A 27570-nucleotide genomic window follows, 5' to 3' on the forward strand; every position below is an offset into this window, starting at 1 on the left:
ATATATGTAAAAATTATGTGCTATCCGTTACTGTATATTCTTTACTGTATGTGAAAATGTTCATTGTTTCTCTGTAATAGACTAATGTAAGCGAATGTAATATGTTAATTGCCTCTGGAGCTTTTCTCCCCAGGGCTCCACTGAAACTGGGCACCCACCTAGTCGGACTTTCCCAGTAAACAAATATCAGACAAATAAAAAAAAAATAATAATAAAATACCTATAATCTATATAGAATAAATTGAGATTTTGGAAGTAAAAGCGAGCTTCTTCAAAAAAAAAAAAAAACACTAGTACAGGTAATTTCTGCTGTATGTCTCCTTTATCAAGTACAAGGTTGAAAATTCAGAGAACTAAACTTTACTAGAGATCAGACAAACAATTTTAAAACGTGTTTATTATAAAGGATGGTAAAAATGAGTAAATGAGTGCAGGTGGACAACTTCTTTTTAATAGATGTATGCAACTTTGACACATTGTTTCAAACTCCTAGATTCTTTAACAAAATAAAGACAAATGCTGTAATGCTTAAGAAAATAATTATGAGCAACTGCTATTCCTAACCAGTTAATACTAATGGACATTCCCATATTTGACTAACTGCAGAGAAAGGAACTGCCTTAGAAATTGTCACTTGCTTCTTCTAATATCTTCAAACCTCTGTACATAATGATATCCTGCTATCCCTGTAATATAAGCCATCCCAACCATGGTTACACCTTATCCACAAAGCTCTGCTAAGCAGAATTACATTTTTTCCATCCATGTTTTGACTTTGTGTAATGTTTCTTGAACTAAATGCTGTAGCATATTTTTGCATCGATAAATATGTATATGTATTTTAGCATATCCTTGTATCTGTAATTTTTTTTTTCATTTCTTATGTGATCCTGTTCACCTAGGCTATACCTGCAAATGGTCCACTGAGATCAGTACACTATCTTGGTAAATAAAAGTAAATATAACCTAATTTTTGTTGCTCATTACTACTCTGCATACTCAGGCTGGTCTTGAAAATGATATGTTTTGATCTGTGTTCCTCAGCACAGCAAATAAGATAAAATTAAAAAATAGACAAATGAAACACTAAAATAACAAATTCAGTATTAAAAGGTTGTGGTTGTTGAAGATGTTTTTACCTATAAGGTATTCAGAACAAATTGTGAGTTTGGAGGTAAAGGCAATCTTCATCAGAGATGCATAAAGACTGGTACAGGCAATCTCTGCTGTGTGCCTTCTTTATCAAGCACAAGACTAAACATTCAGAGAACTAACCTCTACTAGAGATCAGAGATATAATTTAAAAACGGGTCTTAGTTTATCATAAAAGGATGGTAAAGATGAGTAACGGGTGTGGGTGCGCAACTTCTTTTTTTAACAGATGAATGCAACTTTGATACATTATTTGGTGTTACCCCCCCCCCCCAAAAAAAATAATAATCTTTAATAAAATAAAAACGAATACTGTAACGATTAAGAAAAGAATTAAGACCAACTGCTATTCCTAGCCAGTTAAGGCTAATGGGTATTCCCACCTTTGGGTAACCTTAGAAAATTTAGAGGGATACCTTGCCGTTTTTCGGCAGTCAGTATTCCCCTCCCCCCAACCTGTTAGTGTTACACGCGTAACATTTTTTGACAGAAGTCCAGATCCCCACTTAAATGATCAGTCTACTGACCATTACTGCGTCTTGTTATTGCAGCCATCATAGGCGCAGACCACAAGTGAGGAACTGTACATTGAAGTCTGTAACACTGAACCCCGTATTTCGTTTTGTTAGTATGTAAAACGGCAGTGCTAGGCTTATGTCGGTAGACTCGAAGCGGAACAAAGAGACGTTGATATACAATTTTATCTAAATTTACTCTTTAATATTAGCTGGAGACGGTATACTTATCGCGTGTGGAACTGCCACTGCTCTTTCAATGAGGTGCTCGACTTGGGTTCTGCTAGCCCTTTAACTCAACGCGAGCCCAGCCCCGGAGTACCACAGCACGGTACACTGGAAAGGCTGGGCACAGCTGACGTAACCAAAGTTTCCAAGGAGCAGCCGTGGAGCGGAGTTCGAGTGCAGAGCGGCGCCCGGCCAACCACCGGGCACTACTACTTGTGTGAGTCCGCCTGAGTCGGGGTTCTGCGTCTCCCTGCTGTGCAGGTAAAGCTGCAACTGCTTCTCTTCTTTTTATAACCTACGGCGTTTGGAGAACCGCTTTACGGTTGCTGCCAGGGTACTGTTTGTGGTCTGGAAATACCTATTCCTAAGTTGTGGGAACCAGTGGATGGTTGTGTCTGCATGTGGAGGGCGGCTTCAGTTTAATGGAAAATCTGACAGTATTCTCCCGGAGTCCTGGTTTAATGTAAAAGCAGTAAGCAGCGGAACGCAGACAGGACATCTGTTGTATCCTGTGTGCCCATCGTCTTTGGCAGCACTTTGCTTGTCATAATGGAGGTCACAGTGGGACTGCTTTCTGCTAACTTTAGCCCAGCCAGGCTAGTCTGAGCGTTTGCAGGAGTTGCTTCATCACGTTTACTTTTGTTGTGTGCACTCCGCAGAAAGCACTTTTCAGTCACGCCAGGCAGGGCCAGGTGTGAAGGCTGCTGCTGCTTGTCAGTTTTTCCGGTAATGTGCGTCTTTTATAGCCTCATGTTTTCCACCCGCACTTTGTTTGAAAAGTTTTTTTGAAGTTTTGCTGACTGAGCGCAGTGTGACACTTTGTTTCTACTTGCTGTGATTGCAATTACCTCCATTCAAGCAGACAACCTCACATTTGATTTGGAGCCGGGTGCGATTTCTGCACAATTTCTTTTATACACACACACACACACACACACACCTCTCTTTTTATGTAGCCTTTTATTATCTTGAGATGGGTACCACTGTAAATGAATTAAGACCATGGCACTATTCCATAAGAGTAATTTGGTCTGATGAACAAACTGTGCAATAAGGCTAGCCTATTGTTGCTTGGGTATTGTTTTCTGCGGTAGAGATGTTAGGGTGGTTGCCACGATTAGCGCTTACTAAGATTACCAGACTCAGGAATGCAAGCCCAGAGAGAGATGAAGGATTTCTTTTGGAATGCCTTTTGTGGTAGACTGTTAAGAATGAAACATAGCTCTGCAGCGGTGCTTTGACCGGCATGAACTTGTTTTTATTGTGATTTTGAAACAATCAACTTTCTTTGGAATATTGGAAAAAAAAAAAAACTGCACTCCCATTACAAGACTCAGAGACTATTAAAAACTGAAAAAAAAACACATTTGTAATTTGACTAAATTACAAAACTGGCTTGCATTTCTGAAAACATTGTTTTCTGGTATTTTGGCCACTGCAGTATTGCTGATGCATTCAGTATCGCTGAGTATGGGACATCAAAGTATGTGCAGTAAGTGCAGCATGAGCTTTCTAAGAATGAAGTGCATACGTGAAAACGCTATTTGTTTGCACGTGCAGGCGTTTACACAATACGCGTTTAGGAGTTCATGAATGAAGTTCACATGTTCAGAGAAAGGGAAGTCACGGAGCAGTTTGCATTAAGCGGAACTTATTTCCTAAATCGCACCTTCCTGCAAGGAGGTGATACATGACTGCCATGTGGTTAATAGATTTTTATGCTATGCTAAACTGCTTGCAGATAGGTTTGTTCGCTAAGATGACAGTCATCTAAGTATATATAAAAGTCAGTGATTTGCTAAAGAAGTTACCAGCCATTATTATTTTTCATTTCTTATGACTGTTTCTTTCAGGGAAACGAATGTACTTTTATAAAAAATGAACGAAGAAGCTGTATTAGCGTGCATCCAATAGCTTGGTATACAAACATTTATCTATTTAGAGTTCTGAGAAGCAGTGTCAAAAACCAAAAGATTACTGTAGATAGCACATGTGTTGTTGTTGCAGGGGACACTGTATGCAAATGGTATACCATTTATTCAGTATGCAGAAGACATCGTTAAGAAAAATAAGTCTATATTTGTTCAATATTTGGTGGCACGTTTGTTTCTATAAAGTACAGCATTTGACCTTCTGGCTACACTCTGGTAGTATGGTGGGGGAGTGGATGTGTGTAAATGCTGGCTAGTCCCTACATTGCTTTTTATTTTATTTTTTCAGACCGGTTTTGCAATCCAAAGTGTAATTTGTTTTGATATCTTAACACTGCAAGTCATTGTTTCTGAAGATTTTGTACTAGCCATGGCATGACTGTAATAGACCATTTTTGACCAGTTACATGAAACATAATTCACAGGATTTGTATAGACTAATGTAGACATATTACTGTGAAACATGGACATATCCAGGCTGTTGTGTACACTTTTTTAAATAAATAATGTTGTGCTATGAAATCTGATAGAATGTATTTAGTTAAGTTTATAAACCAGCTTTCTTCATCATGGTATATGGTTGTATAATTTGGTAATGACATTTATATGGAAAGCCTGGTTGGGCTTTTTTTCCTCGGGAGTACTGAAAAGGTATGCTGCCCAAATATGCAAAGCTCTGGGGATGAGGTAGCTACATTCTGGTAGGTGGCATGCAATTTCAGAAATCTTGTCTATGCCCCTATACATGCAGTCACCCAACAGAACAGGTGGTACCAAGGAGCCATGCAGTCATAACGTAGTGTAGTATTCTTTTAGTATCTTACCTTAATGCATCATTTGAAACAGGGCAGTACATCATCTAGAAATACCACAGGCTGTAAAAGTTGCATCTAGGTCTTAAGAGGAAAAATATTTCTTTAATCTAGACGTAGAAGGGAAATTAGTTGCTATAGAAAAATAATTTAGAATAGAGTTGTATCACATGATGGTGGTAAGTAATGTTTTGGAAAATAGACTCGAAAGCCATACCTCAGTTGTTTTGCAGCCAGCTGTCACCATATCATCTTAGGAAGATAACATATTCTGTTTGTACTTAGTCACTTGTCACCATGTCATCCTAGGCAAGATGTATTCTAGATTTGAGTCTCAACTTCATAAAAATACACAGAGAGTAGATGGGGATTTTTTATATTGGAAGGCATCTTATATTAATCCTTAGAAAAAGAAAAAAGTTTTAAAATGGCAAGTGGAGTGATCTAGAAAGTTTTGACTTTGCCACACTATTATTTTTTCTTTATTGAAAGTTTTAAATGTGTGGTATAACATTTAAATACAGGTCCCGTACTGGAAATGCTTAAGATGTCAGTGATTCTCATACAAGTAATTGTGCTTTAGTAGGTAATGAAGGTTTATGTATGTATGGCCTTGCATGGTCTGAGCTTAAAATGCTTCCAGTCCGTTAATTCTAGAATTTATCTGCTTAGATTGCACAAGTGCAACAGTTTCTTTTAGAAAGACAAACTGTCTTGTACCTGAAAGACTTCAGCCAAAACCTCATATGGAGAATGTGTGTGCGCGTGTATTTGTGTATAAAATATATAAAAGAATGAATTTCTTTTTTCTGAGGTATATTGTTCCTGGTCAAAAGGTGTGTGTGTGTGTGTGTGTGTGTGTGTGTGTGTGTGTGTGTGTGTGTGTGTGTGTGTGTGTGTGTAATATATAAAATAATGCATTTGTTTTTTTACTTAGGTATAATGTATAGTTCCTGGTGAAAAGTTCACAATTTTGAAACCTATTTTGTGCAGGGGAAAAGCGACTCTGCACCCCCCCCCCCCCACACCACCACCACCACTAATTATGTATACCCTCTGTGTGATTTCACAACTATAGGGAAATGGCAGTTTCCACTTTCAATATTTTGAACCAGAAACCAAAGCAATACATACACAGTCTATGAAAAAATAAATCATCAACTCAATGGTTCCTTAGGGATCAAGTCCTCCTGTAGTTCTCACCCTCTGATTAGTATTGTAGCCTCATTCTGATATTGCAGAAACTATAAAACTGGTGAAATGCACTTTAAAGTGTTCATTTGTCTTGTGTTCTACATTTGACTGGCAGCAGTTCCAGAGACAGCACACTTTTCAATGCTATACAGTTGAGCTCAGATTAAACAAGCGGAAACCTATGTGGGTGAATATTTTGAGAAACAATACCATGGAAATAGGTTATGAGCATATCAAATTGGAACCACTTAAGAGAAGAACATTAGTCATATACAAAGTGCAGTGCACTTATCAGGGCTCGCATAAAGTTTGATTTACTCAGTTAAATGTGGGCAAACAAAACACTTGTACATAGTATTCATCAGGCATAACAACACTGCCTGACAAGATGGGATATGACTTGTCTGTTATCATGAAAAGAATGTAGTTTGACAAGCTACAGATGGTTAATCATGTTCACAAATCATGGGATAGTGCTGGAATATTAGTAAACAAAACAGTGGAGATAATTCCATGAAACACTAAGTAAGGACAAGTAGAGAATAGTTTTTACACAGCTTTTGTATGGAAATAGCCTGCATGTAAACGAGTTGTCTAGTAGAGTGCCACCTATCAGTTAGTCATGGTAATGCTGTGTCTTTAAGATGCTTTATAGAATAGTGAAGGGCAACAGATTTGTTTTTCTGATGTGTACATCAGTGCATAACAGGGAGACAGTAGTGGAATTAATTTTGAAGTTGTGGGCATTTTAGGGAGGTGTTACAAACACAGCTTGTGTAAAAAGTCTTGTCATGTTTTGTGGCTCACAGGTCAAACATCATCATATGTATTCCTTCATAGCTTGATTCCTGGATGGCACAGTGTATTTTGATAAAAGTAGTGAGTGATACATATGATGAGCTTCTCCATTTAACAGTCACATGTTAACGTTCATTAAATGTTTTTTTTTTTTCTTTTGCTTTGACATATGTCAAGTAAAGGACTAATTTTTTTATCTTTGAGTGTTGCAAAGTTTATAGTTACATTATTAAAACAAATCACCTATCATAAGAATACATAGAAATGCATTCATAGGATCATAGGGTCATAGGAGGTTACTAGGCTAATGGCCCAGAGGCCCTTACAAGCCTAGCCAAGAGTTTACCCCAAAAAAGAAACCTCAGTCAGCACCTGTCGCCCCTGTCAATGAGGGACACAGGTGGAACCCATGGGACAAATTTGTGGTTTCCCATCCACTCATCACTTATCAAGGCTGCAGGTGAAGAGGGTCAGTGAGGTATTCTGTTTGACATGTATAAGATGTGGATACTTTATTTATTTCAGTTTGATGACCGGGGAGGACTACTGGGCTCAGGAGCCCGTTTTCAGTGGAGGCCCAGGGAGAAAAGCTCCACATTACATAGTAAACATTAAGATACAACAGATTTTTCAAAAAATTCAAAGATACAGATACATTATAAATCAGAGACATGATTTGGTACATTGGTTAAATAGCATGTGAGTCATATGTTGACATGAGTGTTTCAATGGTTACATAGAATCTGAGTCTTGTTATGGCAGTATGGCAGAACAAGTACAAAAGTTAGGGAGGGGAAAAAAGGGAAAGCAAACTATTTACAATATTTACATTATATACACAAGATAACACTAAATAGTGAGTAAACTACTACTTCCAGATTAGAACCATCAGCACCATCACACATGTTAACTTCCCTAGTCCATTGAGCCACACAAGATTTCTGAGGTACATCCATAGTTATATTTATAATGTGCAGTAGCTTTACCTTTCCATATCATATTTTCAGACAGTAGTTTTACCTTTCTTTGCATATCACACCTGCAAACAGTTCGACTTTTTGTAATGCTAAATGTATCACCACAAGACCCAACATTATAATAGAAGAGGAAGCACTGCACTTTCACATCCACTGTACACCATTCCCTGCTATTTATGCTTTCCTGAAACCCCTGATTCTTCCACATGCAGCCTATCAGTCCATGCCCATTATGTAGTTCCTTTGTACTGAACCTGTGAAAGAGTGAAAGTGGTGATCGGGAAATGCAAAATCCTTCTTGAAAGTGTAGCTGGCTTAATCCCCCAGTTATCTTTGAGTAAATGTTGAAGAAGGATGCCCAAGTATGTATGGGTATTTCTTTGTCTTGTTGTAGATACTGTGTGCCAACCACATAATATATGTTTTCCAGTATGAGGTTAGTGTGCAACATTCTATGAGTCTGACCCTGGGTGCACATGCACAGGCCACTGTTTATCAATGTATACGTGCATAGTTTTTGTATGCAGGTTTTCCTAGACAAATTGGTGCTGAATAAAGGCATTATGTGGAGGAAGGCAACAACTCAGTAGTTCATTGAAATGAGTTCCTAAAACAAACATAAATATCTGTGCATTGAGTACAACAAAGATGATTCCATAATTGTGAAATTGTAAGAAAAGCAAATATATACATTATGTTTGGTTAACTTAAGTAGAAACCTGTTAAGTAGTGCACGGATATGTTTTTCTATACTGCCTTATACATTGTTATTTACTGCTTGCATGAGGAGTCTAAAAACTTTAAAAATAGTATTAACTGATTACTCTCTCTCTGCAGCTTAAACAAAACAGTTCTGACCCCCATGCCACCAATTTAAACAGAACTGCAGTAAACGGTACCGGTGTCATCTCTATGATACACTAAAAAGGAATGCTAAGATCTGTTCATGTGCTCTGATGTGCTAAATTAAAGTTCTGCAATCTTCATTTGTATTTACTTACTTTAATCGACTAATTTGAAATCTTTGACATAGGGTGTGTCAGTGTTTGGCTGTATACTTCTCTTTCTGTCTCTGTCTCTCTGTGGGTATACTCATATTTGTCAAGTAACCCATATGTTGACTTTCTAAACCTCACCTCAGAAGATCATCAAAGCAAACAATGACATGCTTGCACCGAGAAAGACCCTTGGCACATGCAATCTATAAACCATGTCCTCCCCACACACACCCATTGCAAATTATAATACTCCAGAGATTGCACAAGATCAGTGAAAGGACATATTTCCCTACCCAGAGAATTGTGCTATCTCACACATCTGTCACAAAAATGAGGTTGATTTACATAGATGTTGACCAAGGACACTATAGACCGAAGAGTGAAGACAGAAGGAAGTGAAATGAGAGCTAAGGAACAGTAAAAGTAGTACTATAAATCATATGGAAAGGTTACAGTTGTTCATTAGTCTAAGTTAATATTGCTACCTTATTTAATTGTTCTTGTTTTCCTTCTTTATGTACCTGATACAAGGAAGCTTCTTCCTTTCCCTTAGACTTCCTTTAGTTTGCTCAACAGTAGTATCATTAAGACTCTATTCAAGATTATCTTGTCTCTCAGTCTAAACTACCATATTTTTTCCTCCTTTATGTTTCTTTATCTGTATAAAAGAGCACTGGAATCATGGAGGGGGGATGTGAGCACCCCACCCTTACCCCACTTTAAATAAAGTCATGAACTGTGCCTCCAGCTCCTGGCTTAGACTTTTTTAAATAAACAAAGCTGTGCCAAAGAAAAGCGAAAACTGACATCAGCAAAACAGAAAGTGTGTGTGTATGGTTGTGTGCGAGTGTCCAAAAGAGAATGTATGCCACTGTTTGCAAATGCATGTATGTGACTGTGTGCATGTGAATATGCGAGTGTGTGTGAGTGCATGTATGAGAGTGTGTGGGAGTGTGCACATTTGAGTGTATGAGTACGTGTATATGACATAGGTGTCAACCTGCTAATAAGCCATTGTGGAACACAGGCTCTAGCAATGTGTGACAAACAGTCAAAATGTGGAACACCTTATTTTCGCACTGTGTGAAAAGTGTACCTTGACCTTGGTCATGGCCTTACTTACATATAATATATTTTGGTTGAATTTAATAATGCACACACACTCTCTTGCAGACACATACATTTACATATACACAGAGATGCAGAAGTAAAAACAGTGGCACGCTGATATAGAAAAACTCACACACACACACACACACACACACACACACACACACACACACACACACACACACACATTCACTCTTGTCATACTTCTCAACTGCCCAGAATTTTGCAGAGTGCCCAAACGTTTGCCTCGTATTTTTGGTGTGTTCCTCATAAAATATGTAGTTTTCTGGAAAAGTACATTGAGATCTCTCAACTGTCCAGATTTTTGCAGAATGTCCAGATTTTTGCCTTATGTTTTCAGTCTATTCTTCATAGAATTTGTGGTTTCCTAGCAAATCACTGAGAATTGAATTCATTAAACATAGGTCTCAACCTGCTAATAGGCCAATGTGGAATACAGACCATACATCAGTCACTTGCACTGTCGTGAGTTACTGTATTGATTTTATATAGTTTATTGATGTAATTTACCACCAGTATTATTTAATCCTGAAACCACAACAAATATTTGCTAATGACCTTCTAAAAAATTTATATTATTTCACTGTTTTAAATTTTTGAAAGTCATAGGTAGTCTGTCTGTAATTTTTGAGTGTAGAAAATGACAGTGATTACATCTCTTTCTAACTGATCAAAATGCATTAACTGAATTGTAGCTAAGGCTAAGAGTATAATGAGTGATTGCCGCATTATAAAGTACCTAATCTTCAGAAACATGTCAACAACATTTAAAAAAATCAGTAGAGATTGTTAATATTTCTTCAAATGTTGTTTGGGTGGCCACCATTAATATTTATGTAGTACATGTTAAAAAAGGATGTATGAGCAATTAAAATACAGAGTCACTGTTTTTCAGGCAACTGTACTCCCCCCAGCATGACCTCTGCATCCCCTGTGTCAAGACAAAGTACCCAGTACACTGGGGTAGAACAAGTTGCAAACTCCCTACAAACACAGTTTTAAATAAAAAAAAAATTAAATTATACACGTTTAAAAATAACTGTTCAAATATTTCATACAATTAATTTATACCAGACTGTGTTAACACCATTATGCGATCTTGCCTTATATGATGCATCTGTTTAGAATTCTGGATATTGATGGCTTCAGTACAACTGTAGAAATGAAAATCCTTTAATCAAACAGATAGTGAACGATGAAGCCCACCATGCAATGATGCCAAAGTCCTTTGTCAGTGAACTCGTAATTTCGAAGCTGTGGCTCCCATCCTCAGCATCAGTTACTTGATTGGATTGTGTACTGCAATGTCAGTTGGCTGTAATTGCGGTATACGAGCCAATCAAAAACTGTGTAGCACAGTCAATGCTGTTCAAAACGGAACAGAGGAACGGTTATTTGATTGGTTTGTATACTGCAATGCCGATTGACAGTAATGGTGGTATACGAACCAATCAAAAGCCATTTAGTGGAGCCAAAGCTGTTCAATGCTGGAACAGCTGAACACTGGGTTTGTTTATAGTTGAATGTGGAACACTCCGCATAATCTGGTGCACGTGGCTGCTCAGGTATATGACTGTACACGATTACACATGTATATGCGAGTGCGTGTATGCGACTGAATGAGTATGCGCTAATGGCCATATATGAGTGTGTGGTTACCTGTATATGACTGTGTGCAAGTGGAATGTATAATACATCTGAGTGTGAGCTAGTGCCTGAATGCAAGTAGGTGTGGGCATGCATGAGTGTGCAGAGGGTTTGGTACCATACAATGCTATTGTGGAGCTCCATTTAAGGAAGAGGTTGCTCCAGAGAACATTATTTTTGCATACACCTCTCAAATGAACAGATTTTTGCAGAATGTCTACATTTTGCCTCATATTTTTTTATCTAATCTCCTCATAAAGTTTGTGGTTTTCTGGCAAACCATTGAGGATTGAAATCCCTAAATAATGACATGTATTTCAGTCAGAAAAATGCATGCTAACACAAATCCTGTTATTCTAGCAACTTTTTAAGTTTATAAGAGCAATATTTAAAATATGTCCCCACTGTTGCCCCTTTATCAAACCATTATTTTAAGCTTTAACCAGATTTCTTATGGTAAGAGGTTGAGGGGTATTCACAGCTATCCATGGGTAAATAATTATTCATTTTATTGCAATGTTCCTTTTTTCAGTAAAAAGAAAAGCTGGAAATGGAAAATTTAGCAAATATTACTCAACAAATACATTTATTTATTTTATTTGTCTTTGTTTACTGGGAAAGTCCGACTGGGTAATACCCATTTTCAGTGGCGGGGAGAAAAGCTCCATTTGCTTAAATTGCATTATGCTAGTTTCTGTTAAACACAGAGTAGACACATTTGTATTTAGATTTATACACAAATGATAGCTACATTTATACATTCTAAGATTTTACAGAGGTGGAAGTTACTAAAGAGAAAGCCCACGTGCAGCTTATTGGATTGTACAGGCAGCTGTTAGCCCACGTGCAGCTTAGTGGATTGTACAGGCAGCTGTTATGTATAAAAATTGTTCTGTCATTTCAGTGAGAGGTTGGGAGCATGTATTTGGAGAGTATTGTACGGTGAACACAAAGTCTTAACCTTGTGATGAGCATGTGCTGGACCAGGATTGGTTAAGATGTTGTTTAAGCAGTGGTTTAAAACTATTTAGTTTATCGGAGAGTTTTATTTGTTTGGGGATACTATTCCAGAGTTTACAATATACTGGGAGTAGTGTGTCTCCTTCAACACTAAAGTAAGTAATAAGAAATTGCTACTAGAACAGAGGTGCCTTGCTGGACAGTAGGGCAGTAATTAGTTTTGTAGTGCAGGGCAGTTTTCTGAATTATACCAAACAACAAAAATGGTCAAATATAGAAAAAAACAACAAAACCAGTGATTCCAAAAAGTCCAGAAATTTAATATAAAACACTCAACACTCTAGCACCTCTGTAAACACACTTTTAATAGAGTTTAAAATACAACTGCATGAAGACACACTTGTATATAAGGGACAAAACAATGAAATTACTTAATTGAATAATAATTTGATTAAATAATAATTTCCAATTAAGATCACTGTTTATAGAGTGTTGAGGGTTTTATATTAAATTCCTGGACTTTTTGGAATCACTGGTTTTGTCATTTTTCTAGATGATGACTGAGGTTGTGCGCTGTTGCTATGAGTATGTTGGGTAGTTGTGCAGTTCAAGCCAATTTTATTGCACTAAGCTGTGTCAATGGTGGGTCCTATGAGGGGAGATTGGTGGCAAATTTAGCTATTTTATTGTAGCAGGAAGCATTTATGTGCAAACTCAACCTATCAGGAAACCAACTCTTTTTTTATTGTGAAGCAGCAATTTCAAGTGATTATAATATACCAGTGTATGGAAGGTGTGGTGGTTTTGACTACAAAGAAATGCTATTTCAGAGTGTTTAGTGCTGCTGAAGCAACACACTTATCTGAGTAATTGTCAATAAATATTTTGTTATATCTCAAAGATCATTACTCATAATTCTTAGTTGCTAGAAGTTACTCACATGGTTTGATTTCTTTCATATAAGTACATCTTTGCCAATGTCTTAAGTGATAATTCAATAACGGTGTTTGCCACCACTGCACACTGGTAATTTGCCTCAGATGCAGGTGACAGACTCTGCTGTGACCAAGCTGCTTCCTCAGACTGCTGTCCTTTTTCCCTAGATCCTTCTGTGTGGTAAATACAACCATTATTCACTGGGGGTTAGTGGTGTCCTTTGTAGCTATTGGGGCTCCCCTTAGTGGGCAAGGGAGAGACACTGTTGTTGGTGTTGCAAGAAGGGGCGGGGAAAGTGCCCCTGCTTAACCAGAATGTTGTGCCCATCCCCGAGGAAGCTATTGCTGCCATTAAAAATGTGTTTGCTTTAATTTTATCAAAAAGGAACCGAAAACTAAACATGTAGCTTCTCCTGTGCCAGTTTTACTGGACAGGTGTAGTTTATTAAGTCTGGCTCAAGATCTTGTACAGGCTATTGACCCTTATCAGGTGGTTTCTGGTAAAGAAAAAAGTGATACCTCTTTTCTTGAAGAGATTCAAGAAATTAAATCCAGAGATGAATGTGATAAAGTAGTTACATTTTTTCCCCCTCAGAATTCTGATTCAGACTCCGTGTATATCCCTATTAATGATTCTGTTTCTCCTAGACAATTTCCAGAATGTGAAAGTATATTCAGTGAAAGAACACTGAGGTTTTCTCAGACCCCCAGAAAATACTATCAGCTGTTACAGAAGGAATTTCCAGAACTTTTACCCATTTCTCCAGTTCTGTCCGCTCTGGAGGATGTGTGTGCCACTGCCTGCAATCTTCCTGATACCCAGGCTGCTGCCCCTAAAAAGGCAAATAGAATGTATAAAGTTACTCAGCCTTTTAAGTTTGTGTACACTCTCCCCAAACATGACCCAGCAGCTAATCCAGCTGTTGCCAAACATTTTAACTCTAATCCTTCTCCTTTTGATAAAGATGGTAAAACAAATTTTAAGTTTGGGGAAAAGTGTTTGCTTCTGCAATTTTAATTTTTATAATTTTGAGTTGTCAGGCTCATATGTTAAAGTTTATTGTGACTAACTGTGAAAATAAGAGGACTGTTTTATCTGAAGTTCCTTCCTGTGAGGAAAAATCTGTTTGTGTGGTTTGGTTTCTTTTATTTTTTATGTCACTAGTTATTTAAAGTGCGTTTATGACTGCAGATACTACATCTGGTGAGGCTGCCACTGCTACTGTGTTGAGGAGGTTTGCCTGGCTTCATTCTCAGAAACTCCTAGAGAATGTAAAAATGAGTTTTTTAAATTCACATTTGGGTAAAGACTTTGGTTCCACTGCTGCAAAGGTTATAACAAATGTAATGAGAGGGTTAAGCTGATATACAGGGAATCTATCAAGATTTTTTTATCCCTCCCTCTCTAAAATTTCCAAAGGTTATTTTTCCCCATTGTCCGACTGCAGCAAGAAACAAAACAGTCTCAGTAATATGCTGGTACACAAACATTATAGACCATGGTGGGGAGGTTCCTTAAAAGAAAGCAGGACCCCTCCCCAGAACAAAGGACAGTCAAAAAAGTCAGAATGATTATGTAAGAGGCCTTGCCCACCTCCTGTCCTGGCAGTTTCTTATCTCTTCCAGAAAGTCAGAGTCTCCATTTTTCTCTCTTTGTGAGTACACCAATAAGTACCTCCACCTAGTATGAGCGGATAATAACAAGGCAACTGTTCGGCTGGTGAAACAAACACATGACTTTATTAATACAAAAACAGCTTAAAACGGTTTAAAAATGGGTACTGAGAATTTTTATTTCATCCATTCAGTTCATTTTTTCTCTTTTATTTCTTATGTTTTAGATTTTAGAAATAGGTAGATCACTTACATTATTATATACTATATATTTATTATTACTATTGATTTTTAAAATTCACATTATTCAGTCATCATTCGATCACATTATGTATTATTAATAAACATTATTTAATTATTACTATTGTCAGGACATGCTCTAGCAATGTATTTTGTTATACTATGTGGTATACATTGATAGAACATCATTTTAACACTTTATTATATCTTTGTATAATTTTTTTTATATGTTTTTTACAAAGAAAGGTTTTTGAATGAATATTTATGGACTTTGGTGAAAAAGATATGAATTTGTGTTAATGTCACTTTAAATTTTCAAATCTTAGTTTGGCACCAAAAGGCATAAAACAACTTACGATGTCAATAGTGAATTAGTTCTGATGAAGCCCGGATACACTGGGTGAAAGCGCTTAACTCATATTAATACACAAGTCTATTATTTTACACAGTACCTGTTTTTAAACCATTTTAAGCCGTTTCTGTATTAATAAAGTCATGTGCTTGTTTCACCAGCCGAACAGTTGCCTTGTTATTATCCGCTCATACTAGGTGGAGGTACTTATTGGTGTACTCGCAGTGTTGTTCTTTCTTGGGTTTGTTCTTTCGTATTCAGTTGTTGCCTGAACTGCAATGGAGCACACCGGTGCGCTACCTAACAATGGAGATATGTTAAAGCAATATAACGATAGTGAGAATGACAGTTTATCTAACATCCGAGAAGATATACTAGGGTTACAGGGTGAACTGAAAAGTTTAACCCTGTTAGTTAAACAGTTATTACAGAGCGGTAGAGGAGCATACGAGGCTGGCGAAAATTCTGACAAAAAGACTCACAAAACACAAGAGAAACACTACTTAAACACAGGTACTTTAACACCACCATCCTATCTTGCCGACGTGGATCAGCAAGCACAAGAAGTAAAATTTACACAAGGAGGACTCGTTCGTCGGGGAATTATATGTACGGATTGTGGTGGAGAACAAGCATCGGTGGACAGTTTAGACATTCCTAATGGTCAAGGTGCTTGTAGGGAGCAAACAACCAATGTACTAGATATTTGGGAATCATTCAATAGTAGTAAAATCAATCTCCCTGATTTTACATTTGACTTTTCTTTGTATGAGATAAATGAAGAAGCATTAAGAACTGGCGCCAAACCTAAGAGAACACATCCTTCAAAAACTTATTCTACTATCGCTGGTCGATCTACCCAGGGTAATAAAGGTACTGTAAATTCCAGCACTGATTTTGTCCCCTCTTCTGGAAAAGTGAACAATCTAGATGTGGACAATAAATTCAACAATTTTTTGAATTTTAATTATAAAATAGACTATTTTAAAAGTAGTGACAATTCTCCGAATTCGGATGTCACAGATTATGGGAATTTAAAGAATATGATTTTTACATTAGGTAAAAAATTGAAAAGTATAAATGGTTTGAAAATAGACAATGCCTATTTATTAAGGAATATTGACATGAATATAGTTCCTATGGGCTTAAGATTTTTTAAATTACCTTTAGGTCTTGAATTGTGTAGTGAAGCTAAGAAAGAATTGAACAGTTTTTTTGATGACTGTGGGTTTAATTTTATGCGGTTACTTATGAAACACAATGATGAGAAACTTAGTAAACTTATTTTAGAAGCAGAGAAGTTAAATAACAGTATTATTAATGATCTTCTATTCTCTGAATGGGAGAGGTTGTACAACAAACAATATCAGGATGCTAATAAGTGGATTTCCAACATATCCCAGTGAAAATTCAAAAAATTAGAAAGAGACAGGGAACATTACAACAGGAATACAGCATATATTTGGCCACTTATTAATGCTAATATTGATGTTAATACTAATTCTAATAACAATACTAGTGAAGGCACATAGAAGAAAGGTGAGAGGAGATTTACTAATTTTCAGGGGAGAGACAATAAACACCCACAGACTTATAGGGGATATTCTAACAAGGGGGATTTTCAGAAGGCAAAGAGAGAATACACGCAACCATACAAAAATGGGAATTCGAATGATGTGAGAAAGAGATTTTAGAAGTTAACCAAGGGATTGAATCTAACAGAAACTTATTAGCTATAGGAAATTATATTGAAAAAAAAATGGAAATATTTACAGATACAAAAATTTTAGCATTTACAATTACACAGATTTGATAATAGACAACACATATTTTGATCTATTTAATAAAGGAATGAAGTTTATTCCTAACCCTAAATTTGATATGGTCGATGCCATTATAGATTTCAAGAAATTTACAACAAAAGTTAATTTGGCAATTCACTTCAACAATTTAGTTAAATCTGATGATAGTAACTCTTGTCAAAATGTTAATCAAATGACACAGCTAAAGAAAACAAGTACATTTGTTCCTCCCAGTCATCCAAAAGTTGAACTATATGAGAAAATTACTATTAGAGAAATATATTGGGAATCAAAGAAATTGAAACAATTAACTAACATAAGTAATTTAACCCAAGAAGAGGAAAAAATGTTATGAAATATCAGAGACAACCATAACATCAGAGTGATGAAACCGGACAAAGGGGGTGGGGTGATTCTTTGTGATAACATCCAATACACTAAGAAAATCTATGATATATTACATTATTCTGGGAACTACAAACCTATATCTTTGAATGAGCTGAATATTGCTTATCATAGGATAGACTCTTATATAGAGGAATATTACATAGATGGAAGAATCACCAAAGAGACATACGACTTCTTAAAAGTAAAGTTTCCAAAATTAGCAACTCTTACAGGTGTACCTAAGGTACACAAAGATGTATTAGACCCCTCCTTTCGTCTGATTGTCTCAGGAAGCAAATCCAAGACATTTCTGTTGGGTAAATACATAGATACTAAGCTTAAATTTTAATATGACAAAGTCCCACACATGGTGAAAGACTCTTGGGTCTTTTTGAACAACTTTCTTTTCGAACAACTTCCCAATCAAAAGAAAGTATGAAAATATTATTTTTCTTACTATTGACGTAATAGATTTATTTTCTTGTATCCCCAAAGACAAAGGTTTAGAAGCATTCAATATTAGCATCACCAAGCATGCTAATATGCAATGGGATGAAATTTGTTTAATAGAAGAAATGATGGCCATTGTAGTAGACAATAATTTTATATATTTTGAAGGTGAGCACTTCAAACAAAGTGATGGGAGCAGCCTGTGCTCCCATTTACGCCAATCTTGTGATGCTTCATTGGGAAGAAACTATGTTATTTACTAGTGAATACTTTCAATATATCCCATATTATTCAAGATTTTTGGAAGACATTTATATCTTATGGGAGGCTGATGTAAATACACTAGAATAATTTCTAAACTTTTTAATTAGGAGTAGTGAATATTTGAAATTTACATATTCGTACAATAATACAGGAGTACCTTATTTAGATACCTACATAACATACCAAGAGCAAAAATTAAATTCCACTATATATAGGAAAAACACTTTTTCTAACAACTATTTGGAATTTACTAGCTGCCATCCAAAGAAATTAAAGAAAAATGTTTTTAAGGGACAATGTGTACGGGCAGCACATATGATGTCAGATGATGAATATTTATTAGTAGAATTGGACTTCATTAAGAAATTATTTATACAGAGAGGATGTCCGATTAGTATGTTAGAAGATACTATTCAATATATTATTCAAGCCAGAAATATTAAATACAAACATTTATTAGGTAGTAAGTATATATTGGATGAACAAGAGGTCAATATACCTCAAGTTAATGTCAGTAACAACATAGAAATGTTTCATAGATCTTGCATAATACAGTTTAATATGGCTACAGACTACATTAAAAAAATATTAACAATTATTGGTACATTATATCTGATGACATCCTTCTTTCAAAAATAATGTGTAATAAACCAAATTTTATTTACAAAATGGGGAAAAATATTAAACAAATAGTGGAATATAAACAAATTGACATAAAAGGAAAAAAGGCGACCACTTGGTGGACTAAAAAAAATGTGGTTCCTGCAATCAATGCAAATTTATCTCTGAAGAGAGACATATACAATTTGACAATGGACACAAAAATTTAGTAAAAAGCCAGACAGGAAATTGTAATAGCAAGATGGTTGTCTATTTGAGTAAATGTTAAAAGTGCTCTGGTTTTTATGTAGGGAAAACAGAGAGAAATTTTAGAAAAAAGATATACGATCATACATATTGTATAAAGACTAAAGACAAAAATAATGCACTTTACAGACATATTGACAGGGAAGGCGTCAACCATCAATTCAAATTTATTATTTTAGAAGTGATAAAGACAGACCCCAAGGGAGGTGACTGTAAAAGCCTATTAAGGTACAAGGAAGCGTGGTGGCAAATTTTATTAGATGCCACAACACCTCCAGGCTTAAATGAATACATATCAGTAAAACCATTTTTGGTTTCATTTTAAACTTCCAACAATTTTTATAAATACATATTATTATTATAAATACTTCACAGTATGTAGTTTTATTAATAGACTACATTGTCACATAATATTACAATCAATTCATTTGAATTAATTTGAATTTATTTATTTCATCCATTCAGTTCATTTTTTCTCTTTTATTTCTTATTTTTTAGATTTTAGAAATAGGTAGATCACATACATTATTATTTACTATATATTTATTATTACTATTGATTTTTAAAATTCACATTATTCAGTCATCATTCGATCACATTATGTATTATTAATAAACATTATTTAATTATTACTATTGTCAGGACATGCTCTAGCAATGTATTTTATTATACTACGTGTTATACATTGATAGAATATCATTTTAACACTTTATTATATCTTTGTATAATATTTTTTATATGTTTTTTACAAAGAAAGGTTTTTGAATGAATATTTATGGACTTTGGTGAAAAAGATATGAATATATGTTAATGTCACTTTAAATTTTCAAATCTTAGTTTGTCGCCAAAAGGCATAAAACAACTTACAATGTCAATAGTGAATTAGTTCTGATGAAGCCCGGATACACTGGGTGAAAGCGCTTAACTCATATTAATACACAGGTCTATTATTTTACTCAGTACCTGTTTTAAACCGTTTTAAGCCATTTTTGTATTAAAGTCGTGTGCTTGTTTCACCAGCTGAACAGTTGCCTTGTTATTATCCACTCATACTAGGTGGAGGTACCTATTGGTGTACTCGCAGTGTTGTTCTTTCTTGGGTTTGTTCTTTCGTATTCAATTTTTCTCTCTTTGGCAACAGGTTATTTCAGATAAATGACTTTTACGATTGACTCAGTGGGTAGAGATCCCTCCTTCGCAAGGAATTATTCCACACCCCCAGACCAAACCCTCTGCTCCCTCCTGTCCTAAAGCACATGCTTTATCGGGAGGTGGGGTGATATAAAATAATTCCTTTTTCCCAATGGGAAAAGGTTTTCATTCAATAATATCTCTAATGCCAAAAAATAAAATGCCTGGAGATCAGTTATGGATCTTTTTCTTAAACCAGTTTGTGACAGTGCCCAAGTTCAAGATACTTTCACAACACAAACTCTCACACCTTCTCCATTTGACATTTTTTTGGTAACTTTAGATTTAAAAAATGCATATTATCACAATCATATCCATTAAGACTTAAGATGTTTCTTAAGGTTTTATGTATCTGGATCATATTATCTGTTCTCTGCCTTACCCTTTGGGCTAGCTACTGCCCCAAGAGTGTTCACAGAATGTCTAGGTCCAGTTATAGTATATTGCAGGCTACATGGTATCTGCATTTTTCCATATTTAGGTGTCTTGCTTATTATGCAGACTATTTTTCAAAGTGTCAGGACTCTCTCTCTGTTTGGTGAGAGATCCAATATGCAGGCCGGGATTCCAAGGAAACCTCAGTACAAAGAGCTTTTCTTCCACAGGAAAAAAATATGTCTACATTTAGTTTTATTCCAGTTTTTTTCCCCCGATCCCTCTGGTGTTACACATACTGCCACTATGGACTGGGGGTTAATAATGTTTTCTCTGACTGTTGGGGTCCCCTTAATGGGAAATATCTGGATTCTGAGTCTCATGGCTTCTATGATTCTCATTATACCTCTGGCAGCACTCCACATGAGAAAGATACAATGGTATCTGAAGTCTTTGTTCCCAGCATCAACACCCATTATCTTTTCAGATTACAATTCCGGCATATGTGAGAAGAGAAATCACTTGGTGGAGACATCAGTCACCCTATATCCAGGTCTCTCCCTCTCCCTTCCTGCTCCAAAACAGTTAATTACCACAGTTATGTTGCACTTTGCTAGGTGAATAAAAGTGCAGGGTATCTGGGACAACAAAGTCAGACACAAGCACATAAATGTAACGGAGGGCAACAAAGACAGACACAAGCACATAAATGTAAAGGAGAAGTTTGCCCTCAAGGCACTCGACTCTCTAAATCAGCTTTGGTCCCCAGGACCACTTCAAGTTGCTAGGAACAATACCACAGTGATGTGGTACATATAAAAAATGAAAGAGAACCAGTTCTTACCTCCTTTGTAGACTAGACATTTTATCATGGGGTATAGCTTTACAGCAGAATCTCACTCTACTTCCTACATTCTATCCAAGCAAAACTGTGTGTCAGACAAGATGGGCAGGACAAAGGTAGACCTTCATGAATGGAAACTAAATTGGGGGTCATCTAAGATCTGATCCATCCATGGGGAGTTCCTTAAGTAGGCCTTTTTGCCTTCCAAGTGAACAATCAGCAAAATTCTCCTCCTAGACTTCATGCACGAAGGCCTGAAAGACAGATTATGCCTTTTCCTTTCCTTAGACAGGAATATTTCTATATGTTTTTCTACCCTTTCTGATATTGTAGGTAATTCTGAAGTTTCAGAAGGAAGCCCCAAGATCATTGTGGTGACTCCCTTCTGGCCTAGGCAGTGGTGTTTATCCCTTCTTTTGGAATTGTCCAGGAGCAATTACCAAACATTTCCTCACAGACTGGATCTAGTCACATAAGAACAGAGATGAAAGAGGCAATTGGAAACATTTTTTCAGACTGTAATGAGTTGGTAGACTTTAAAAATTCCATGCAGATTACTCTATCAGAAGTACTGTATGATCAAACTGGTGTAACTAAGGAATAATTTTGTTTTTATCTGATACAAAATCAGAATTGCCTAGGCATAGTAAGGCCTTGCTGAGTCTAATTATGGTGGCTGCCAAAAAAAAACATTTACTAGTAAATGGGAATCTAAGTATAAACCAACTGTACTAGAAGTAGTAAATATAGTAGCAGAGAGAAAACCATTGGAACTGGGAGCTATAGAAGGGGGTAGGAACAAATAAGATGGAAAAATAGGAATGATGGGAACAAAACATGCAGAATAATGTTTTGAAGGAGGAGTGAGGTTTAAGAGAGTGCAGGAATTGAATGAGCTTTGTAATGTTTGACTGACAATGACTGGATAGATTATAAGTGAAGTATAATATTTGCAAGTGAAAATATGTCTATATCATTTATTTTCATTTATATAAATGTATGATTGTCTATATCATTAAGTGATACTTTAATGAAAAAAAGAACGGAGACATTTTATACATCCCAATCCCAAACAACTTTAACTGACTGCCTGGATCTTAGGGTGTTAGTACCTTTTAGGCACTTGTTTTCTGAAGATGTGCAGGAGGTACTTATGGGGGCAAGAAAGCCCTCCACTAGAAAATCTTATATTAGCAAATAGAACATGTTTTCTAGTTGGTGCCAAAAACATAAACTGAACCCATTCAGAGTAGTGTTTCACTTGTTTTACAATATTTGTGTATGTTTCACTTGTTTTACAATATCTGTGTATGTCGCTTTTGTATTTGCCTGTCTTACTCCTCTATCAAGGTTCATTTGTTTGCCATTTCAGCATATCTACCCATGGATCCCCCTTTTCAAGGCATTCCCATGTCAACATATTTTTAAGAGTTTTTGCATAAGAGACCTCCAAGAAAATCAGTAGCTCCTCCTTGGGACATTAATTTAGTGTTAGAGAAGCTAACATTTGTTCCATTTGAACCAGCTCATCTGGCTGGCTTGAGAACTAAGCCTTCTTTTATGCTTAAAGTAGTATGCAAATTTACTTAAAGCCAAACTATCCAAATAATTGTGTTATTCCCCAAGCCTCAACATGAGGGAGACGGGATGCTTCATACCTTGGATGTCCATAGACATTTCAGGTACTATCCTGACATTATAAAATTTTTCAGAACTTCTTCAGCTCCGTTGTTCATTTCTTGTTAAGGTAAGGAGAAGGGACAACCTGTGTCAAAGCAGACTATTTCTAAATGGATATCTTGGGCTATTACCTTTTGTAATTCAATAGCTTTTTGGGAAGGGTTGAATTATAGAAGTATTCTAGAAGGAACAGCTTGGTCCTCTGTACATACTTTTACAAAGAACAACAAGCCAGATTCTTCTTCATGTCTAGGTCAAGTTTTGCTAAGACCATTCTCCAGGGCTTCCTGGACCCTTCTTCTACCTCCCAGGTGTTCTAAGCTGTGGTAATCTAACCACATAACCTAGGCTATCAAAGCAATGATCAATGTGAAGAACATAGTACAGTTGCATAAATAAATTTACCATGGCAGTAGATGTTTGAATGATCACTGCTACAAGTAGCCACTCCCTCCATCCACCAACCCCATTGATTTTGGTGCGTGTTTTTTTATTCCAGTATGTGGGCATTTTTTTATTGTTTATTTATTTAATTAATTAATTTATTTATTTATTGTTATTCCTAGCAATGTCTTCTTAGGGCTCAGCCTCCCTCTCTCCATTGGCATGAAATCTCTAAAGGTCTTGGCACCCAAACCTGTCTTTTTAGTCAAGTCAGCTCAAGCTAATGGTTTGGGTGAGTGGAAGGTGCCCTGAAGCTTTGCAGGACATAAAACATATAGCATAGGCTACTGCAGCAGGAATCATTTGAACATCTACTGTTATAGTACATTTACACACAACTGTACTTTTCTACAACTCAGAATGATTACATGCAAATTGGGATTTTATTTCAATATTATTTCCTACAGTTTAAATACTGTTTGAACATTTAAGTAGCAAAGTTTGTGGCTGTGCTTATGTGTGTGTGTTCGTTTAATCAAATGCAGAAGCCATCATTTATTGTCCCCAACACTCTAGGACATAGAGAAAAGGGAAGCATGGACTCTGGTTTTAGTCTATTTCTGACATCTTTATTCTGAATTTTAAAATTGGCAACCTGTCTTCACTGTATCCACTTTCACAATGTAAAGTGTACATTTGGCTGTCTGGACTATGGCCAGAAACAGACTGAAACCATAGAGTCTATGCCATGTAGCAGTTATAATTGTTATTCACCACTATGTAGTTTAACTGTTGCAATGCCCAAGTAACACACAGATGCCAGTGTTTAATGCTGCCCATTAAAACGTCAGCCTTTCTTTCATTTACTCATTCAGGGTTTAGCACACAGGCAGTCATTTTGAATGATGTAGTCAAAGTCCATGCATTTAGATGAAAGGACATGTCCTAGTCACACTTAGAATGGGATCATGAGAGAGAGAGAGGAGTTTCATTTGTAATTTTACTATGAAATTTATGGGGAATTATTCTTAATGCAACAACAGTTGGCTCTATATGCAGCTGTTAACACATATCATATGTGTACATCTCTTACCACAGTAACAGTAGAAGAAAAAAGTTAAAAATGACCTTTTCAGGTGACTACATGCCCTTCTGGACCTCCACCCCCAGCCTTCAGCATCTTCTGGCACCTCTGCCTGTATATCAGCGTGACCACCACCTTCTCTTTCTTTTTCTTCTTTTTGGGTAGATTTACCTTTGGAAAGGATAGCTCAAACTGCATTTTATTTTCATTTCTACTTTTTCTTCTTTGTAGATATGTGTTAGTATCTTCCCTTATTTGATTTTTCTGTTTTACAATGACAGAAATGGCATCCGAACACTGCCAAAGCACTGTTTCTTTTCTTCTTCAATTAAAAGATTCAAATCTTTTCACTGGTAGATTTTTATCATCGGCACTCTTAACTGCTGTTTATAATTCTATGTTTCTGGGTCATTCTGTTTTACCATGTCAGAACGTTTACAGTTCTGCTCAAGTTGAGCAGTTTTCATACTTCCTAACTTCATTTCCTTAGAATACACTTTTCCAGCAAGTAGTCTCTTAAATTCAGTTCTGTTAGTCACTTTTACTCCCTGCTTTGTTGTACTTTCAGGCTGAAAAGATGCATCTACTGCTTTACAAAATTTTCAAGTTCCAGTATTTCACTGTGTATGCCCTTTATGTTGGTTATAGTGTTGCAGGCTTAGATGAATGCTAATATATCTCTTCGGATCCCCTTCAGTTGATCGACCTTCCAAAATGCTGAACATCGTATGGCGCCATATTACTGATATTTCTGAAGGTCGAACAGTATGAATGGAGATCGCCATACATTGTGGAATGGGAAATTTGCCTTTTTCCTCAATGTACTGTGATCTCAGAGTTTATATATTTAATTAGCAGGGGCTGTGGGGGGGGGGGCTTGCCAACCTGCAAAAAAAGCAAACAAAAAAATAGTTTTTATTTATTTATTTTTATTTACTTTTGACCTTCCAAAATGTTGGTCCTATGGTCTTGGCCATATGACTTTCGGCATTTTGCAAGGTCAATCAACTTAAGGGGATCCATTTCTTCAAATAGTGTATGTTATTTTTCTCTCATTATCTTTAGTCAGATTTATGTACCTTTAAGGATTTATAACACTGTGCTCTAATTGTTGTTGGGTAAGTACACTGCAATGAATGTCTGTCCCCTACCTTTTTTCCAAGTTCGGCAGAACTCTGTCTGTATGCTTAGTCCTTGATTTGGCCACTGCTTCCATCCCTTCAGGGTCAATAACTGTTCTACAGTTGTCATTCTGGCAAAAGGGCTAACACACAAGTGCATTCATTATTGCGACATACACCACAGGGCAGTTTTTTTATCACCGTGAGGAAAGCTTTGCTGCAACAGTTCTGCTCTGTCAAGGCAAGGCATGCTATGCTCAAAACAGATGTCTTTCTTGTAGGCAGTGAATATGCAGTGTTATGACTTTGGCATCAAAAGTTTACCAAATGATACCTGTTGCAATTCACCACTGTGAAATATTGAAGGGAGCAGAGGCCACCAGTCTTAGAAAAACCATGTAGCCTTTTTACAGTATCTTAAAGATGCAGGTTCTTTCCCAAAACAAAAGTATTGTGGCTTAACAAATGTTCACAGCAAGTATATTCAGTATATTGTAATACAACAGAAATACAGCAGTAGGTTATCCATCTCTCCCCACCCCAACTGCCTCTCAGTAGCTCATTCTTCTGGATTCCCGTAAAAGGTAAAGTCTGCAGCATCCTCCTGTTGTCTTCTTCTGGGTCTTCAATCACTCTGCTGTCTCTTTTCCTGGGTCTCCATTCTGGGCATAAAATCCCTCTTCAAAAAGGGCAAACACTCTGTTCTTAAAGCAGTGTCCCCATTTAAAGTGAAAGTAACACTTCTAAAGCAAATGCAGTAAGAGATGTTCTTCATGTTTCACTGTTGCAGTTATCACATTTGGGTTATCCTGCCAGGGGTAGCCCTCAGTCGGCCCGAATACCAGAGGCTTAGTATTTCTGCATCATTTGCTGTCACTCCAGGACTGACGTCAGGTCATCAGTGGTATAAAATCAGGCAGCTGACACCATTACATCAGTCTTTCTTGCCAAGGAGCCTGAAGCAGAAGCAGTTCGCATGAGTGCCGGTCAGCCGCTACCTGAGTTTTCGTTTCCGAATTGAAGTTGAAGTTTTCTAAAGCTAAGTACCCTATTGGGGATCCTTTTTTCTTGCTCTAACTGATGTCAGAAAAAGTTAACAACTGTCTCGCCTGTGGAAAGCAAATACCACACCGAGACTTCCATTCTTACTGCATCACCTGTTTAGGCCCTGACCACGACGTCCGCCACTGTCGCTTTTGTGCTTTGTTCAGTGCCAGAACTGTATGTCATCGGGCCCTTATTGTAGCTAGATATTTTGGCTCTCAGTCCTCGAATTCCGATATGGCTTTGGTAAGCCATCCGACTACCGATTTTCTAAAAAAAAAAAACTTAAGGATAAAGACAGAGACAGGCCACACAGGTCCAAAACTGCCAACGACACTTCCATTAAGCTAGTCATCAGTTCTCTGGTGCTCAGTGAGGAGCTTTTGCACCCCCTGATTCCCACTTCTGTGGATTCACAGGCCGCTACCGAGACTATTCTTTGATTAAGGATCCTGTGGTTATCTCTACCTTGGATGGGTCCGGGAGCCGCTGAGCAGGTACCGGCTTCCGAGGAAGTACTTCGCACTACCGATACTCGACACAGACTGGTGGCTTTTTAAGTTTCTAAGGCCCAGTGTACAAACCACACACAA

General features: G+C 36.7%; 1 protein-coding gene across 3 annotated transcripts in view; it reads left to right on the forward strand.

Moving 5' to 3' along the window:
- Nucleotides 1-1702: 1702 nt before the first annotated feature.
- Nucleotides 1703-27570, forward strand: part of GULP1 (GULP PTB domain containing engulfment adaptor 1) — a 4195041-nt gene continuing 4169173 nt past the window's right edge. Inside the window, exon 1 of one of the 3 annotated variants that reach the window (XM_044075155.1) lies at nucleotides 1703-2156. The gene's annotated coding sequence lies outside the window, so the exon portion shown is untranslated. The remainder of the gene's footprint in view (nucleotides 2157-27570) is intronic. The other 2 variants (XM_044075158.1, XM_044075157.1) reach the window with 2 other exon arrangements.

This window comes from Protopterus annectens, chromosome 6.part0 (assembly GCF_019279795.1).
Source record: "Protopterus annectens isolate FY-2018-M chromosome 6.part0, PAN1.0, whole genome shotgun sequence".
NCBI lineage: Eukaryota > Metazoa > Chordata > Ceratodontiformes > Protopteridae > Protopterus > Protopterus annectens.